The 16,213-nt window shown below is 38.8% G+C and overlaps 16 non-coding genes across 16 annotated transcripts; all 16 read left to right on the plus strand.

The window, feature by feature from the left end:
- The first annotated feature begins 284 nt into the window (after positions 1 to 284).
- Positions 285 to 358, plus strand: trnai-aau (transfer RNA isoleucine (anticodon AAU)). The gene has a single exon. It is a non-coding gene; the product is annotated as a tRNA-Ile (tRNA).
- Positions 359 to 771: 413 nt separating this feature from the next.
- On the plus strand, positions 772 to 845 carry trnai-aau (transfer RNA isoleucine (anticodon AAU)). The gene has a single exon. It is a non-coding gene; the product is annotated as a tRNA-Ile (tRNA).
- An 851-nt stretch (positions 846 to 1,696) lies between these two features.
- Positions 1,697 to 1,770, plus strand: trnai-aau (transfer RNA isoleucine (anticodon AAU)). Its single transcript has one exon. It is a non-coding gene; the product is annotated as a tRNA-Ile (tRNA).
- An 852-nt stretch (positions 1,771 to 2,622) lies between these two features.
- Positions 2,623 to 2,696, plus strand: trnai-aau (transfer RNA isoleucine (anticodon AAU)). The gene has a single exon. It is a non-coding gene; the product is annotated as a tRNA-Ile (tRNA).
- A 413-nt stretch (positions 2,697 to 3,109) lies between these two features.
- trnai-aau (transfer RNA isoleucine (anticodon AAU)) lies at positions 3,110 to 3,183 on the plus strand. The gene has a single exon. It is a non-coding gene; the product is annotated as a tRNA-Ile (tRNA).
- Positions 3,184 to 4,054: 871 nt separating this feature from the next.
- Positions 4,055 to 4,128, plus strand: trnai-aau (transfer RNA isoleucine (anticodon AAU)). The gene has a single exon. It is a non-coding gene; the product is annotated as a tRNA-Ile (tRNA).
- An 852-nt stretch (positions 4,129 to 4,980) lies between these two features.
- On the plus strand, positions 4,981 to 5,054 carry trnai-aau (transfer RNA isoleucine (anticodon AAU)). Its single transcript has one exon. It is a non-coding gene; the product is annotated as a tRNA-Ile (tRNA).
- Positions 5,055 to 5,467: 413 nt separating this feature from the next.
- Positions 5,468 to 5,541, plus strand: trnai-aau (transfer RNA isoleucine (anticodon AAU)). Its single transcript has one exon. It is a non-coding gene; the product is annotated as a tRNA-Ile (tRNA).
- An 871-nt stretch (positions 5,542 to 6,412) lies between these two features.
- On the plus strand, positions 6,413 to 6,486 carry trnai-aau (transfer RNA isoleucine (anticodon AAU)). The gene has a single exon. It is a non-coding gene; the product is annotated as a tRNA-Ile (tRNA).
- A 1,340-nt stretch (positions 6,487 to 7,826) lies between these two features.
- trnai-aau (transfer RNA isoleucine (anticodon AAU)) lies at positions 7,827 to 7,900 on the plus strand. Its single transcript has one exon. It is a non-coding gene; the product is annotated as a tRNA-Ile (tRNA).
- A 1,340-nt stretch (positions 7,901 to 9,240) lies between these two features.
- trnai-aau (transfer RNA isoleucine (anticodon AAU)) lies at positions 9,241 to 9,314 on the plus strand. Its single transcript has one exon. It is a non-coding gene; the product is annotated as a tRNA-Ile (tRNA).
- An 885-nt stretch (positions 9,315 to 10,199) lies between these two features.
- Positions 10,200 to 10,273, plus strand: trnai-aau (transfer RNA isoleucine (anticodon AAU)). The gene has a single exon. It is a non-coding gene; the product is annotated as a tRNA-Ile (tRNA).
- A 1,217-nt stretch (positions 10,274 to 11,490) lies between these two features.
- On the plus strand, positions 11,491 to 11,564 carry trnai-uau (transfer RNA isoleucine (anticodon UAU)). Its single transcript has one exon. It is a non-coding gene; the product is annotated as a tRNA-Ile (tRNA).
- A 412-nt stretch (positions 11,565 to 11,976) lies between these two features.
- trnai-aau (transfer RNA isoleucine (anticodon AAU)) lies at positions 11,977 to 12,050 on the plus strand. Its single transcript has one exon. It is a non-coding gene; the product is annotated as a tRNA-Ile (tRNA).
- A 2,200-nt stretch (positions 12,051 to 14,250) lies between these two features.
- On the plus strand, positions 14,251 to 14,324 carry trnai-aau (transfer RNA isoleucine (anticodon AAU)). Its single transcript has one exon. It is a non-coding gene; the product is annotated as a tRNA-Ile (tRNA).
- An 885-nt stretch (positions 14,325 to 15,209) lies between these two features.
- trnai-aau (transfer RNA isoleucine (anticodon AAU)) lies at positions 15,210 to 15,283 on the plus strand. Its single transcript has one exon. It is a non-coding gene; the product is annotated as a tRNA-Ile (tRNA).
- Positions 15,284 to 16,213: the final 930 nt, after the last annotated feature.

Here is a 16,213-nt window from a genome sequence, read left to right on the forward strand (position 1 = left end):
GGCAAGACCTTATACTTAAAAACTGCTGCTTTTTTTGGCCTAAACTAGTGGATTTATGTCAGGTATAATCCCACGTTTGGTGCTTTGTTAAGTGTCAATTTAAGGAAATCTCTTTTCAGACTTAGAGGTCAGAACACTTATTGCAATCCCATTTGAACCGTACCTAAAGCGCCAAAAATGTGCAAAATTGCTCTTCCTTTTACATCCCTGAAGGTACCTTCAAGCAAATTCTAGTCTTATATGGTCACATGAGCACATTTTGACATTTCACTCATAAGAACTTTGGCTGGTTAGCTCAGTTGGTTAGAGCGTGGTGCTAATTACGCCAAGGTCGTGGGTTCGATGCCCATACTAGCCAGTTTAGTATGTGTGGCGGTTGAAAGACTTTGCTTGAGAAATAGTTTAAATATTACAAACCTGCCGATTTTCATTGGGCTGGTTCGTTGTTAGGTAAAGCCGATCTTTAGTACTGATGGTACAAACGAAGCAAGACATTCTACCTAAAAACCTGCTGTTTTTTTTTGGCCTAAACTGCTGGATTTATGGCAGGTATAATCCCACGTTTGTTGCTTTGTTATGTGTCAATTTAAGGAAATCTCTTTTCAGACTTAGAGGTCAGAACACTTAATTCAATCCCATTTGAACCGTACCTAAAGCCCCAAAAATGTGCAAAATTGCTCTTCCTTTTACATCCCTGAAGGTACCTTCAAGCAAATTCTAGTCTTATATAGTCACATAAGCACATTTTGACCTTTTACTCCTGACAAATTTGGCTGGTTAGCTCAGTTGGTTAGAGCGTGGTGCTAATAACGCCAAGGTCGTGGGTTCGATCCCCATACTAGCCAGTTGCTTGAGAAATAGTTTAAATATTGCAAATGTGCCGATTTTAATTGGGCTGGATCGTTGTTAGGTAAAGCCGATCTTTAGTACTGAAGGTACAAACGAAGCAAGACCTACCTAAAAACCTGCTGCTTTTTTTTGGCCTAAACTGCTGGATTTATGTCAGGTAAAACCCCACGTTTGTTGCTTTGTTATGTGTCAATTTAAGGAAATCTCTTTTCAGACTTAGAGGTCAGAACTCTTATTGCAATCCCATTTGAACCGTACCTAAAGCGCCAAAAATGTGCAAAATTGCTCTTCCTTTTACATCCCTGAAGGTACCTTCAAGCCAACTCTTATATTATATGGTCCCTTGCGCACATTTTGACATTTTACATGTGGAAAATGTGGCTGGTTAGCGTGGTACTAATAACACCAAGGTCGAGGGTTAGATCCCCATTCTAGCCAGTTGAGTAAGTTTAGTATATGTAAGATATTGATTAAGAAAGAATTTAACTATTACAAACCTTCCTATTTTCATTGGGCTGGATCGTTGTTAGGTAAAGCCAATCTTTAGTACTGAAGGTACAAACGAAGCAAGACCTACCTAAAAACCTGCTCTTTTTTTTGGCCTAAACTGCTGGATTTATGTCAGGTAAAACCCCACGTTTGTTGCTTTGTTATGTGTCAATTTAAGGAAATCTCTTTTCAGACTTAGAGGTCAGAACTCTTATTGCAATCCCATTTGAACCGTACCTAAAGCGCCAAAAATGTGCAAAATTGCTCTTCCTTTTACATCCCTGAAGGTACCTTCAAGCAAATTCTAGTCTTATATAGTCACATAAGCACATTTTGACCTTTTACTGCTGACAAATTTGGCTGGTTAGCTCAGTTGGTTAGAGCGTGGTGCTAATAACGCCAAGGTCGTGGGTTCGATCCCCATACTAGCCAGTTGCTTGAGAAATACTTTAAATATTGCAAACGTGCCGATTTTAATTGGGCTGGATCGTTGTTAGGTAAAGCCGATCTTTAGTACTGAAGGTACAAACGAAGCAAGACCTACCTAAAAACCTGCTGCTTTTTTTGGCCTAAACTGCTGGATTTATGTCAGGTAAAACCCCACGTTTGTTGCTTTGTTATGTGTCAATTTAAGGAAATCTCTTTTCAGACTTAGAGGTCAGAACACTTATTTCAATCCCATTTGAACCGTACCTAAAGCGCCAAAAATGTGCAAAATTGTTCTTCCTTTTACATCCCTGAAGGTACCTTCAAGCCAACTCTTATATTATATGGTCCCTTGCGCACATTTTGACATTTTACATGTGGAAAATGTGGCTGGTTAGCGTGGTACTAATAACACCAAGGTCGAGGGTTAGATCCCCATTCTAGCCAGTTGAGTAAGTTTAGTATATGTAAGATATTGATTAAGAAAGAATTTAACTATTACAAACCTTCCTATTTTCATTGGGCTGGATCGTTGTTAGGTAAAGCCAATCTTTAGTACTGAAGGTACAAACGAAGCAAGACCTTATACTTAAAAACAGCTGCTTTTTTTGACCTAAACTAGTGGATTTATGTCAGGTATAATCCCACGTTTGGTGCTTTGTTATGTGTCAATTTAAGGAAATCTCTTTTCAGACTTAGAGGTCAGAACACTTATTGCAATCCCATTTGAACCGTACCTAAAGCGCCAAAAATGTGCAAAATTGCTCTTCCTTTTACATCCCTGAAGGTACCTTCAAGCAAATTCTAGTCTTATATAGTCACATGAGCACATTTTGACATTTCACTCATAAGAACTTTGGCTGGTTAGCTCAGTTGGTTAGAGCGTGGTGCTAATAACGCCAAGGTCGTGGGTTAGATCCCCATTCTAGCCAGTTGAGTAAGTTTAGTATATGTAAGATATTGATTAAGAAAGAATTTAACAATTACAAACCTTCCTATTTTCATTGGGCTGGATCGTTGTTAGGTAAAGCCGATCTTTAGTACTGATGGTACAAACGAAGCAAGACCTTCTACCTAAAAACCTGCTGTTTTTTTTTGGCCTAAACTGCTGGATTTATGTCAGGTATAATCCCACGTTTGTTGCTTTGTTATGTGTCAATTTAAGGAAATCTCTTTTCAGACTTAGAGGTCAGAACACTTATTGCAATCCCATTTGAACCGTACCTAAAGCGCCAAAAATGTGAAAAATTGCTCTTCCTTTTACATCCCTGAAGGTACCTTCAAGCAAATTCTAGTCTTATATAGTCACATGAGCACATTTTGACATTTTACTCCTGACAAATTTGGCTGGTTAGCTCAGTTGGTTAGAGCGTGGTGCTAATAACGCCGAGGTCGTGGGTTTGATCCCCATACTAGCAAGTTGCTTGAGAAATAGTTTAAATATTGCAAACGTGCCGATTTTCATTGGGCTGGATTGTTGTTAGGTAAAGCCGATCTTTAGTACTGAAGGTACAAACGAAGCAAGACCTACCTAAAAACCTGCTGCTTTTTTTTGGCCTAAACTGCTGGATTTATGTCAGGTAAAACCCCACGTTTGTTGCTTTGTTATGTGTCAATTTAAGGAAATCTCTTTTCAGACTTAGAGGTCAGAACACTTAATTCAATCCCATTTGAACCGTACCTAAAGCGCCAAAAATGTGCAAAATTGCTCTTCCTTTTACATCCCTGAAGGTACCTTCAAGCAAATTCTAGTCGTATAAAGTCACATGAGCACATTTTGACATTTTAAACCTGAGAACCTTGGCTCGATAGCTCAGTTGGTTAGAGCGTAGTGCTAATAACACCAAGGTTGAGGGTTCGATGCCCATACAAGCCAGTTTAGTATGTGTGGCGGTCGAAAGATATTGCTTGAGAAATAGTTTAAATATTACAAACCTGCCGATTTTCATTGGGCTGGATCGTTGTTAGGTAAAGCCGATCTTTAGTACTGATGGTACAAACGAAGCAAGACCTTCTACCTAAAAACCTGCTGTTTTTTTTTTGGCCTAAACTGCTGGATTTATGTCAGGTATAATCCCACGTTTGTTGCTTTGTTATGTGTCAATTTAAGGAAATCTCTTTTCAGACTTAGAGGTCAGAACACTTAATTCAATCCCATTTGAACCGTACCTAAAGCGCCAAAAATGTGCAAAATTGCTCTTCCTTTTACATCCCTGAAGGTACCTTCAAGCAAATTCTAGTCTTATATAGTCACATAAGCACATTTTGACCTTTTACACCTGACAACTTTGGCTGGTTAGCTCAGTTGGTTAGAGCGTGGTGCTAATAACGCCAAGGTCGTGGGTTCGATCCCCATACTGGCCAGTTGCTTGAGAAATAGTTTAAATATTGCAAACGTGCCGATTTTAATTGGGCTGGATCGTTGTTAGGTAAAGCCGATCTTTAGTACTGAAGGTACGAACGAAGCAAGACCTACCTAAAAACCTGCTGCTTTTTTTGGCCTAAACTGCTGGATTTATGTCAGGTAAAACACCACGTTTGTTGCTTTGTTATGTGTCAATTTAAGGAAATCTCTTTTCAGACTTAGAGGTCAGAACTCTTATTGCAATCCCATTTGAACCGTACCTAAAGCGCCAAAAATGTGCAAAATTGCTCTTCCTTTTACATCCCTGAAGGTACCTTCAAGCCAACTCTTATATTATATGGTCCCTTGCGCACATTTTGACATTTTACATGTGGAAAATGTGGCTGGTTAGCGTGGTACTAATAACACCAAGGTCGAGGGTTAGATCCCCATTCTAGCCAGTTGAGTAAGTTTAGTATATGTAAGATATTGATTAAGACAGAATTTAACTATTACAAACCTTCCTATTTTCATTGGGCTGGATCGTTGTTAGGTAAAGCCAATCTTTAGTACTGAAGGTACAAACGAGGCAAGACCTTATACTTAAAAACTGCTGCTTTTTTTGGCCTAAACTAGTGGATTTATGTCAGGTATAATCCCACGTTTGGTGCTTTGTTAAGTGTCAATTTAAGGAAATCTCTTTTCAGACTTAGAGGTCAGAACAATTATTGCAATCCCATTTGAACCGTACCTAAAGCGCCAAAAATGTGCAAAATTGCTCTTCCTTTTACATCCCTGAAGGTACCTTCAAGCAAATTCTAGTCTTATATAGTCACATGAGCACATTTTGACATTTCACTCATAAGAACTTTGGCTGGTTAGCTCAGTTGGTTAGAGCGTGGTGCTAATTACGCCAAGGTCGTGGGTTCGATGCCCATACTAGCCAGTTTAGTATGTGTGGCGGTTGAAAGATTTTGCTTGAGAAATAGTTTAAATATTACAAACCTGCCGATTTTCATTGGGCTGGATCGTTGTTAGGTAAAGCCGATCTTTAGTACTGATGGTACAAACGAAGCAAGACATTCTACCTAAAAACCTGCTGTTTTTTTTTGGCCTAAACTGCTGGATTTATGGCAGGTATAATCCCACGTTTGTTGCTTTGTTATGTGTCAATTTAAGGAAATCTCTTTTCAGACTTAGAGGTCAGAACACTTAATTCAATCCCATTTGAACCGTACCTAAAGCGCCAAAAATGTGCAAAATTGCTCTTCCTTTTACATCCCTGAAGGTACCTTCAAGCAAATTCTAGTCTTATATAGTCACATAAGCACATTTTGACCTTTTACTCCTGACAACTTTGGCTGGTTAGTTCAGTTGGTTAGAGCGTGGTGCTAATAACGCCAAGGTCGTGGGTTCGATCCCCATACTAGCCAGTTGCTTGAGAAATAGTTTAAATATTGCAAACGTGCCGATTTTAATTGGGCTGGATCGTTGTTAGGTAAAGCCGATCTTTAGTACTGAAGGTACAAACGAAGCAAGACCTACCTAAAAACCTGCTGCTTTTTTTTGGCCTAAACTGCTGGATTTATGTCAGGTAAAACCCCACGTTTGTTGCTTTGTTATGTGTCAATTTAAGGAAATCTCTTTTCAGACTTAGAGGTCAGAACTCTTATTGCAATCCCATTTGAACCGTACCTAAAGCGCCAAAAATGTGCAAAATTGCTCTTCCTTTTACATCCCTGAAGGTACCTTCAAGCAAATTCTAGTCGTATAAAGTCACATGAGCACATTTTGACATTTTAAACCTGAGAACCTTGGCTCGATAGCTCAGTTGGTTAGAGCGTAGTGCTAATAACACCAAGGTTGTGGGTTCGATGCCCATACAAGCCAGTTTAGTATGTGTGGCGGTCGAAAGATATTGCTTGAGAAATAGTTTAAATATTACAAACCTGCCGATTTTCATTGGGCTGGATCGTTGTTAGGTAAAGCCGATCTTTAGTACTGATGGTACAAACGAAGCAAGACCTTCTACCTAAAAACCTGCTGGTTTTTTTTTGGCCTAAACTGCTGGATTTATGTCAGGTATAATCCCACGTTTGTTGCTTTGTTATGTGTCAATTTAAGGAAATCTCTTTTCAGACTTAGAGGTCAGAACACTTAATTCAATCCCATTTGAACCGTACCTAAAGCGCCAAAAATGTGCAAAATTGCTCTTCCTTTTACATCCCTGAAGGTACCTTCAAGCAAATTCTAGTCTTATATAGTCACATAAGCACATTTTGACCTTTTACACCTGACAACTTTGGCTGGTTAGCTCAGTTGGTTAGAGCGTGGTGCTAATAACGCCAAGGTCGTGGGTTCGATCCCCATACTGGCCAGTTGCTTGAGAAATAGTTTAAATATTGCAAACGTGCCGATTTTAATTGGGCTGGATCGTTGTTAGGTAAAGCCGATCTTTAGTACTGAAGGTACGAACGAAGCAAGACCTACCTAAAAACCTGCTGCTTTTTTTGGCCTAAACTGCTGGATTTATGTCAGGTAAAACACCACGTTTGTTGCTTTGTTATGTGTCAATTTAAGGAAATCTCTTTTCAGACTTAGAGGTCAGAACTCTTATTGCAATCCCATTTGAACCGTACCTAAAGCGCCAAAAATGTGCAAAATTGCTCTTCCTTTTACATCCCTGAAGGTACCTTCAAGCAAATTCTAGTCGTATAAAGTCACATGAGCACATTTTGACATTTTAAACCTGAGAACCTTGGCTGGTTAGCTCAGTTGGTTAGAGTGTAGAGCTAATAACACCAAGGTTGTGGGTTCGATGCCCATACAAGCCAGTTTAGTATGTGTGGCGGTCGAAACATATTGCTTGAGAAATAGTTTAAATATAACAAACCTGCCGATTTTCATTGGGCTGGATCGTTGTTAGGTAAAGCCGATCTTTAGTACTGATGGTACAAACGAAGCAAGACCTTCTACCTAAAAACCTGCTGTTTTTTTTTTGGCCTAAACTGCTGGATTTATGTCAGGTATAATCCCACGTTTGTTGCTTTGTTATGTCTCAATTTAAGGAAATCTCTTTTCAGACTTAGAGGTCAGAACACTTATTTCAATCCCATTTGAACCGTACCTAAAGCGCCAAAAATGTGCAAAATTGTTCTTCCTTTTACATCCCTGAAGGTACCTTCAAGCCAACTCTTATATTATATGGTCCCTTGCGCACATTTTGACATTTTACATGTGGAAAATGTGGCTGGTTAGCGTGGTACTAATAACACCAAGGTCGAGGGTTAGATCCCCATTCTAGCCAGTTGAGTAAGTTTAGTATATGTAAGATATTGATTAAGAAAGAATTTAACTATTACAAACCTTCCTATTTTCATTGGGCTGGATCGTTGTTAGGTAAAGCCAATCTTTAGTACTGAAGGTACAAACGAAGCAAGACCTTATACTTAAAAACTGCTGCTTTTTTTGGCCTAAACTAGTGGATTTATGTCAGGTATAATCCCACGTTTGGTGCTTTGTTATGTGTCAATTTAAGGAAATCTCTTTTCAGACTTAGAGGTCAGAACACTTATTGCAATCCCATTTGAACCGTACCTAAAGCGCCAAAAATGTGCAAAATTGCTCTTCCTTTTACATCCCTGAAGGTACCTTCAAGCAAATTCTAGTCTTATATAGTCACATGAGAACATTTTGACATTTCACTCATAAGAACTTTGGCTGGTTAGCTCAGTTGGTTAGAGCGTGGTGCTAATAACGCCAAGGTCGTGGGTTAGATCCCCATTCTAGCCAGTTGAGTAAGTTTAGTATATGTAAGATATTGATTAAGAAAGAATTTAACAATTACAAACCTTCCTATTTTCATTGGGCTGGATCGTTGTTAGGTAAAGCCGATCTTTAGTACTGATGGTACAAACGAAGCAAGACCTTCTACCTAAAAACCTGCTGTTTTTTTTTGGCCTAAACTGCTGGATTTATGTCAGGTATAATCCCACGTTTGTTGCTTTGTTATGTGTCAATTTAAGGAAATCTCTTTTCAGACTTAGAGGTCAGAACACTTATTGCAATCCCATTTGAACCGTACCTAAAGCGCCAAAAATGTGAAAAATTGCTCTTCCTTTTACATCCCTGAAGGTACCTTCAAGCAAATTCTAGTCTTATATAGTCGCATGAGCACATTTTGACATTTTACTCCTGACAATTTTGGCTGGTTAGCTCAGTTGGTTAGAGAGTGGTGCTAATAACGCCGAGGTCGTGGGTTTGATCCCCATACTAGCAAGTTGCTTGAGAAATAGTTTAAATATTGCAAACGTGCCGATTTTCATTGGGCTGGATTGTTGTTAGGTAAAGCCGATCTTTAGTACTGAAGGTACAAACGAAGCAAGACCTACCTAAAAACCTGCTGCTTTTTTTTGGCCTAAACTGCTGGATTTATGTCAGGTAAACCCCCACGTTTGTTGCTTTGTTATGTGTCAATTTAAGGAAATCTCTTTTCAGACTTAGAGGTCAGAACTCTTATTGTAATCCCATTTGAACCGTACCTAAAGCGCCAAAAATGTGCAAAATTGCTCTTCCTTTTACATCCCTGAAGGTACCTTCAAGCCAACTCTTATATTATATGGTCCCTTGCGCACATTTTGACATTTTACATGTGGAAAATGTGGCTGGTTAGCGTGGTACTAATAACGCCAAGGTCGTGGGTTAGATCCCCATTCTAGCCAGTTGAGTTTGTTTAGCACATGTAAGATATTGATTAAGAAAGAATTTAACTATTACAAACCTTCCGATTTTCATTGGGCTGGATCGTTGTTAGGTAAAGCCAATCTTTAGTACTGAAGGTACAAACGAAGCAAGACCTTCTACTTAAAAACTGCTGCTTTTTTTGGCCTAAACTGCTGGATTTATGTCAGGTAAAACCCCACGTTTGTTGCTTTGTTATGTGTCAATTTAAGGAAATCTCTTTTCAGACGTAAAGGTCAGAACACTTATTGCAATCCCATTTGAACCGTACCTAAAGCGCCAAAAATGTGCAAAATTGCTCTTCCTTTTACATCCCTGAAGGTACCTTCAAGCAAATTCTAGTCGTATAAAGTCACATGAGCACATTTTGACATTTTAAACCTGAGAACCTTGGCTCGTTAGCTCAGTTGGTTAGAGCGTGGTGCTAATAACACCAAGGTTGTGGGTTCGATGCCCATACAAGCCAGTTTAGTATGTGTGGCGGTCGGAAGATATTGCTTGAGGAAATAGTTTAAATATTACAAACCTGCCGATTTTCATTGGGCTGGATCGTTGTTAGGTAAAGCCGATCTTTAGTACTGATGGTACAAACGAAGCAAGACCTTCTACCTAAAAACCTGCTGTTTTTTTTTTGGCCTAAACTGCTGGATTTATGTCAGGTATAATCCCACGTTTGTTGCTTTGTTATGTGTCAATTTAAGGAAATCTCTTTTCAGACTTAGAGGTCAGAACACTTATTTCAATCCCATTTGAACCGTACCTAAAGCGCCAAAAATGTGCAAAATTGCTCTTCCTTTTACATCCCTGAAGGTACCTTCAAGCCAACTCTTATATTATATGGTCCCTTGCGCACATTTTGACATTTTACATGTGGAAAATGTGGCTGGTTAGCGTGGTACTAATAACACCAAGGTCGAGGGTTAGATCCCCATTCTAGCCAGTTGAGTAAGTTTAGTATATGTAAGATATTGATTAAGAAAGAATTTAACTATTACAAACCTTCCTATTTTCATTGGGCTGGATCGTTGTTAGGTAAAGCCAATCTTTAGTACTGAAGGTACAAACGAAGCAAGACCTTATACTTAAAAACTGCTGCTTTTTTTGGCCTAAACTAGTGGATTTATGTCAGGTATAATCCCACGTTTGGTGCTTTGTTATGTGTCAATTTAAGGAAATCTCTTTTCAGACTTAGAGGTCAGAACACTTATTGCAATCCCATTTGAACCGTACCTAAAGCGCCAAAAATGTGCAAAATTGCTCTTCCTTTTACATCCCTGAAGGTACCTTCAAGCAAATTCTAGTCTTATATAGTCACATGAGCACATTTTGACATTTCACTCATAAGAACTTTGGCTGGTTAGCTCAGTTGGTTAGAGCGTGGTGCTAATAACGGCAAGGTCGTGGGTTAGATCCCCATTCTAGCCAGTTGAGTAAGTTTAGTATATGGAAGATATTGATTAAGAAAGAATTTAACAATTACAAACCTTCCTATTTTCATTGGGCTGGATCGTTGTTAGGTAAAGCCGATCTTTAGTACTGAAGGTACAAACGAAGCAAGACCTTATACTTAAAAACTGCTGCTTTTTTTGGCCTAAACTAGTGGATTTATGTCAGGTATAATCCCACGTTTGGTGCTTTGTTATGTGTCAATTTAAGGAAATCTCTTTTCAGACTTAGAGGTCAGAACTCTTATTGTAATCCCATTTGAACCGTACCTAAAGCGCCAAAAATATGCAAAATTGCTCTTCCTTTTACATCCCTGAAGGTACCTTCAAGCAAATTCTAGTCTTATATAGTCACATGAGCACATTTTGACATACTAGCCCAGTTTAGTATGTGTGGCGGTTGAAAGATTTTGCTTGAGAAATAGTTTAAATATTACAAACCTGCCGATTTTCATTGGGCTGGATCGTTGTTAGGTAAAGCCGATCTTTAGTACTGGTGGTACGAACGAAGCAAGACCTTCTACCTAAAAACCTGCTGGTTTTTTTTGGCCTAAACTGCTGGATTTATGTCAGGTATAATCCCACGTTTGTTGCTTTGTTATGTGTCAATTTAAGGAAATCTCTTTTCAGACTTAGAGGTCAGAACACTTAATTCAATCCCATTTGAACCGTACCTAAAGCGCCAAAAATGTGCAAAATTGCTCTTCCTTTTACATCCCTGAAGGTACCTTCAAGCAAATTCTAGTCTTATATAGTCACATGAGCACATTTTGACATACTAGCCAGTTTAGTATGTGTGGCGGGTGAAAGATTTTGCTTGAGAAATAGTTTAAATATTACAAACCTGCCGATTTTCATTGGGCTGGATCGTTGTTAGGTAAAGCCGATCTTTAGTACTGATGGTACAAACGAAGCAAGACCTTCTACCTAAAAACCTGCTGCTTTTTTTGGCCTAAACTGCTGGATTTATGTCAGGTAAAACCCCACGTTTGTTGCTTTGTTATGTGTCAATTTAAGGAAATCTCTTTTCAGACTTAGAGGTCAGAACACTTATTGCAATCCCATTTGAACCGTACCTAAAGCGCCAAAAATGTGCAAAATTGCTCTTCCTTTTACATCCGTGAAGGTACCTTCAAGCAAATTCTAGTCGTTTTAAGTCACATGAGTAGATTTTGACATTTTAAACCCGAGAACCTTGGCTGGTTAGCTCAGTTGGTTAGAACGTGGTGCTTATAACGCCAAGGTTGTGGGTTCGATGCCCATACTAGCCAGTTTAGTATGTGTGGCGGTTGAAAGATTTTGCTTGAGAAATAGTTTAAATATTACAAACCTGCCGATTTTCATTGGGCTGGATCGTTGTTAGGTAAAGCCGATCTTTAGTACTGGTGGTACAAACGAAACAAGACCTTCTACCTAAAAAACTGCTGTTTTTTTTGGCCTAAACTGCTGGATTTATGTCAGGTATAATCCCACGTTTGTTGCTTTGTTATGTGTCAATTTAAGGAAATCTCTTTTCAGACTTAGAGGTCAGAACACTTAATTCAATCCCATTTGAACCGTACCTAAAGCGCCAAAAATGTGCAAAATTGCTCTTCCTTTTACATCCCTGAAGGTACCTTCAAGCAAATTCTAGTCTTATATAGTCACATAAGCACATTTTGACCTTTTCATCCTGACAACGTTGGCTGGTTAGCTCAGTTGGTTAGAGCGTGGTGCTAATAACGCCAAGGTCGTGGGTTCGATCCCCATAATAGCCAGTTGCTTGAGAAATAGTTTAAATGTTGCAAACGTGCCGATTTTAATTGGGCTGGATCGTTGTTAGGTAAAGCCGATCTTTAGTACTGAAGGTACAAACGAAGCAAGACCTACCTAAAAACCTGCTGCTTTTTTTTGGCCTAAACTGCTGGATTTATGTCAGGTAAAACCCCACGTTTGTTGCTTTGTTATGTGTCAATTTAAGGAAATCTCTTTTCAGACTTAGAGGTCAGAACTCTTATTGCAATCCCATTTGAACCGTACCTAAAGTGCCAAAAATGTGCAAAATTGCTCTTCCTTTTACATCCCTGAAGGTACCTTCAAGCCAACTCTTATATTATATGGTCCCTTGCGCACATTTTGACATTTTACATGTGGAAAATGTGGCTGGTTAGCGTGATACTAATAACACCAAGGTCGAGGGTTAGATCATCATTCTAGCCAGTTGAGTACATTTAGCAAATGTAAGATATTGATTAAGAAAGAATTTAACTATTACAAACCTTCCGATTTTCATTGGGCTGGATCGTTGTTAGGTAAAGCCGATCTTTAGTACTGATGGTACAAACGAAGCAAGACCTTCTACCTAAAAACCTGCTGTTTTTTTTTTGGCCTAAACTGCTGGATTTATGTCAGGTATAATCCCACGTTTGTTGCTTTGTTATGTGTCAATTTAAGGAAATCTCTTTTCAGACTTAGAGGTCAGAACACTTATTTCAATCCCATTTGAACCGTACCTAAAGCGCCAAAAATGTGCAAAATTGCTCTTCCTTTTACATCCCTGAAGGTACCTTCAAGCAAATTCTAGTCTTATATAGTCACATGAGCACATTTTGACATACTAGCCAGTTTAGTATGTGTGGCGGGTGAAAGATTTTGCTTGAGAAATAGTTTAAATATTACAAACCTGCCGATTTTCATTGGGCTGGATCGTTGTTAGGTAAAGCCGATCTTTAGTACTGATGGTACAAACGAAGCAAGACCTTCTACCTAAAAACCTGCTGTTTTTTTTTTGGCCTAAACTGCTGGATTTATGTCAGGTAAAAACCCACGTTTGTTGCTTTGTTATGTGTCAATTTAAGGAAATCTCTTTTCAGACTTAGAGGTCAGAACTCTTATTGCAATCCCATTTGAACCGTACCTAAAGCGCCAAAAATGTGCAAAATTGCTCTTCCTTTTACATCCCTGAAGGTACCTTCAAGCCAACTCTTATATTATATGGTCCCTTGCGCACATTTTGACATTTTACATGTGGAAAATGTGGCTGGTTAGCGTGGTACTAATAACACCAAGGTCGAGGGTTAGATCCCCATTCTAGCCAGTTGAGTAAGTTTAGTATATGTAAGATATTGATTAAGAAAGAATTTAACTATTACAAACCTTCCTATTTTCATTGGGCTGGATCGTTGTTAGGTAAAGCCAATCTTTAGTACTGAAGGTACAAACGAAGCAAGACCTTATACTTAAAAACTGCTGCTTTTTTTGGCCTAAACTGCTGGATTTATGTCAGGTAAAAACCCACGTTTGTTGCTTTGTTATGTGTCAATTTAAGGAAATCTCTTTTCAGACTTAGAGGTCAGAACTCTTATTGCAATCCCATTTGAACCGTACCTAAAGCGCCAAAAATGTGCAAAATTGCTCTTCCTTTTACATCCCTGAAGGTACCTTCAAGCCAACTCTTATATTATATGGTCCCTTGCGCACATTTTGACATTTTACATGTGGAAAATGTGGCTGGTTAGCGTGGTACTAATAACGCCAAGGTCGTGGGTTAGATCCCCATTCTAGCCAGTTGAGTTTGTTTAGCACATGTAAGATATTGATTAAGAAAGAATTTAACTATTACAAACCTTCCGATTTTCATTGGGCTGGATCGTTGTTAGGTAAAGCCAATCTTTAGTACTGAAGGTACAAACGAAGCAAGACCTTCTACTTAAAAACTGCTGCTTTTTTTGGCCTAAACTGCTGGATTTATGTCAGGTAAAACCCCACGTTTGTTGCTTTGTTATGTGTCAATTTAAGGAAATCTCTTTTCAGACGTAAAGGTCAGAACACTTATTGCAATCCCATTTGAACCGTACCTAAAGCGCCAAAAATGTGCAAAATTGCTCTTCCTTTTACATCCCTGAAGGTACCTTCAAGCAAATTCTAGTCGTATAAAGTCACATGAGCACATTTTGACATTTTAAACCTGAGAACCTTGGCTCGTTAGCTCAGTTGGTTAGAGCGTGGTGCTAATAACACCAAGGTTGTGGGTTCGATGCCCATACAAGCCAGTTTAGTATGTGTGGCGGTCGGAAGATATTGCTTGAGGAAATAGTTTAAATATTACAAACCTGCCGATTTTCATTGGGCTGGATCGTTGTTAGGTAAAGCCGATCTTTAGTACTGATGGTACAAACGAAGCAAGACCTTCTACCTAAAAACCTGCTGTTTTTTTTTTGGCCTAAACTGCTGGATTTATGTCAGGTATAATCCCACGTTTGTTGCTTTGTTATGTGTCAATTTAAGGAAATCTCTTTTCAGACTTAGAGGTCAGAACACTTATTTCAATCCCATTTGAACCGTACCTAAAGCGCCAAAAATGTGCAAAATTGCTCTTCCTTTTACATCCCTGAAGGTACCTTCAAGCCAACTCTTATATTATATGGTCCCTTGCGCACATTTTGACATTTTACATGTGGAAAATGTGGCTGGTTAGCGTGGTACTAATAACACCAAGGTCGAGGGTTAGATCCCCATTCTAGCCAGTTGAGTAAGTTTAGTATATGTAAGATATTGATTAAGAAAGAATTTAACTATTACAAACCTTCCTATTTTCATTGGGCTGGATCGTTGTTAGGTAAAGCCAATCTTTAGTACTGAAGGTACAAACGAAGCAAGACCTTATACTTAAAAACTGCTGCTTTTTTTGGCCTAAACTAGTGGATTTATGTCAGGTATAATCCCACGTTTGGTGCTTTGTTATGTGTCAATTTAAGGAAATCTCTTTTCAGACTTAGAGGTCAGAACACTTATTGCAATCCCATTTGAACCGTACCTAAAGCGCCAAAAATGTGCAAAATTGCTCTTCCTTTTACATCCCTGAAGGTACCTTCAAGCAAATTCTAGTCTTATATAGTCACATGAGCACATTTTGACATTTCACTCATAAGAACTTTGGCTGGTTAGCTCAGTTGGTTAGAGCGTGGTGCTAATAACGGCAAGGTCGTGGGTTAGATCCCCATTCTAGCCAGTTGAGTAAGTTTAGTATATGGAAGATATTGATTAAGAAAGAATTTAACAATTACAAACCTTCCTATTTTCATTGGGCTGGATCGTTGTTAGGTAAAGCCGATCTTTAGTACTGAAGGTACAAACGAAGCAAGACCTTATACTTAAAAACTGCTGCTTTTTTTGGCCTAAACTAGTGGATTTATGTCAGGTATAATCCCACGTTTGGTGCTTTGTTATGTGTCAATTTAAGGAAATCTCTTTTCAGACTTAGAGGTCAGAACTCTTATTGTAATCCCATTTGAACCGTACCTAAAGCGCCAAAAATATGCAAAATTGCTCTTCCTTTTACATCCCTGAAGGTACCTTCAAGCAAATTCTAGTCTTATATAGTCACATGAGCACATTTTGACATACTAGCCCAGTTTAGTATGTGTGGCGGTTGAAAGATTTTGCTTGAGAAATAGTTTAAATATTACAAACCTGCCGATTTTCATTGGGCTGGATCGTTGTTAGGTAAAGCCGATCTTTAGTACTGGTGGTACGAACGAAGCAAGACCTTCTACCTAAAAACCTGCTGGTTTTTTTTGGCCTAAACTGCTGGATTTATGTCAGGTATAATCCCACGTTTGTTGCTTTGTTATGTGTCAATTTAAGGAAATCTCTTTTCAGACTTAGAGGTCAGAACACTTAATTCAATCCCATTTGAACCGTACCTAAAGCGCCAAAAATGTGCAAAATTGCTCTTCCTTTTACATCCCTGAAGGTACCTTCAAGCAAATTCTAGTCTTATATAGTCACATGAGCACATTTTGACATACTAGCCAGTTTAGTATGTGTGGCGGGTGAAAGATTTTGCTTGAGAAATAGTTTAAATATTACAAACCTGCCGATTTTCATTGGGCTGGATCGTTGTTAGGTAAAGCCGATCTTTAGTACTGATGGTACAAAC

The sequence above is a fragment of the Eucyclogobius newberryi genome, unplaced genomic scaffold (assembly GCF_026437365.1).
Source record: "Eucyclogobius newberryi isolate DKJ021-1_F unplaced genomic scaffold, fEucNew1.0.hap1 SCAF_36, whole genome shotgun sequence".
Classification (NCBI taxonomy): domain Eukaryota; kingdom Metazoa; phylum Chordata; class Actinopteri; order Gobiiformes; family Gobiidae; genus Eucyclogobius; species Eucyclogobius newberryi.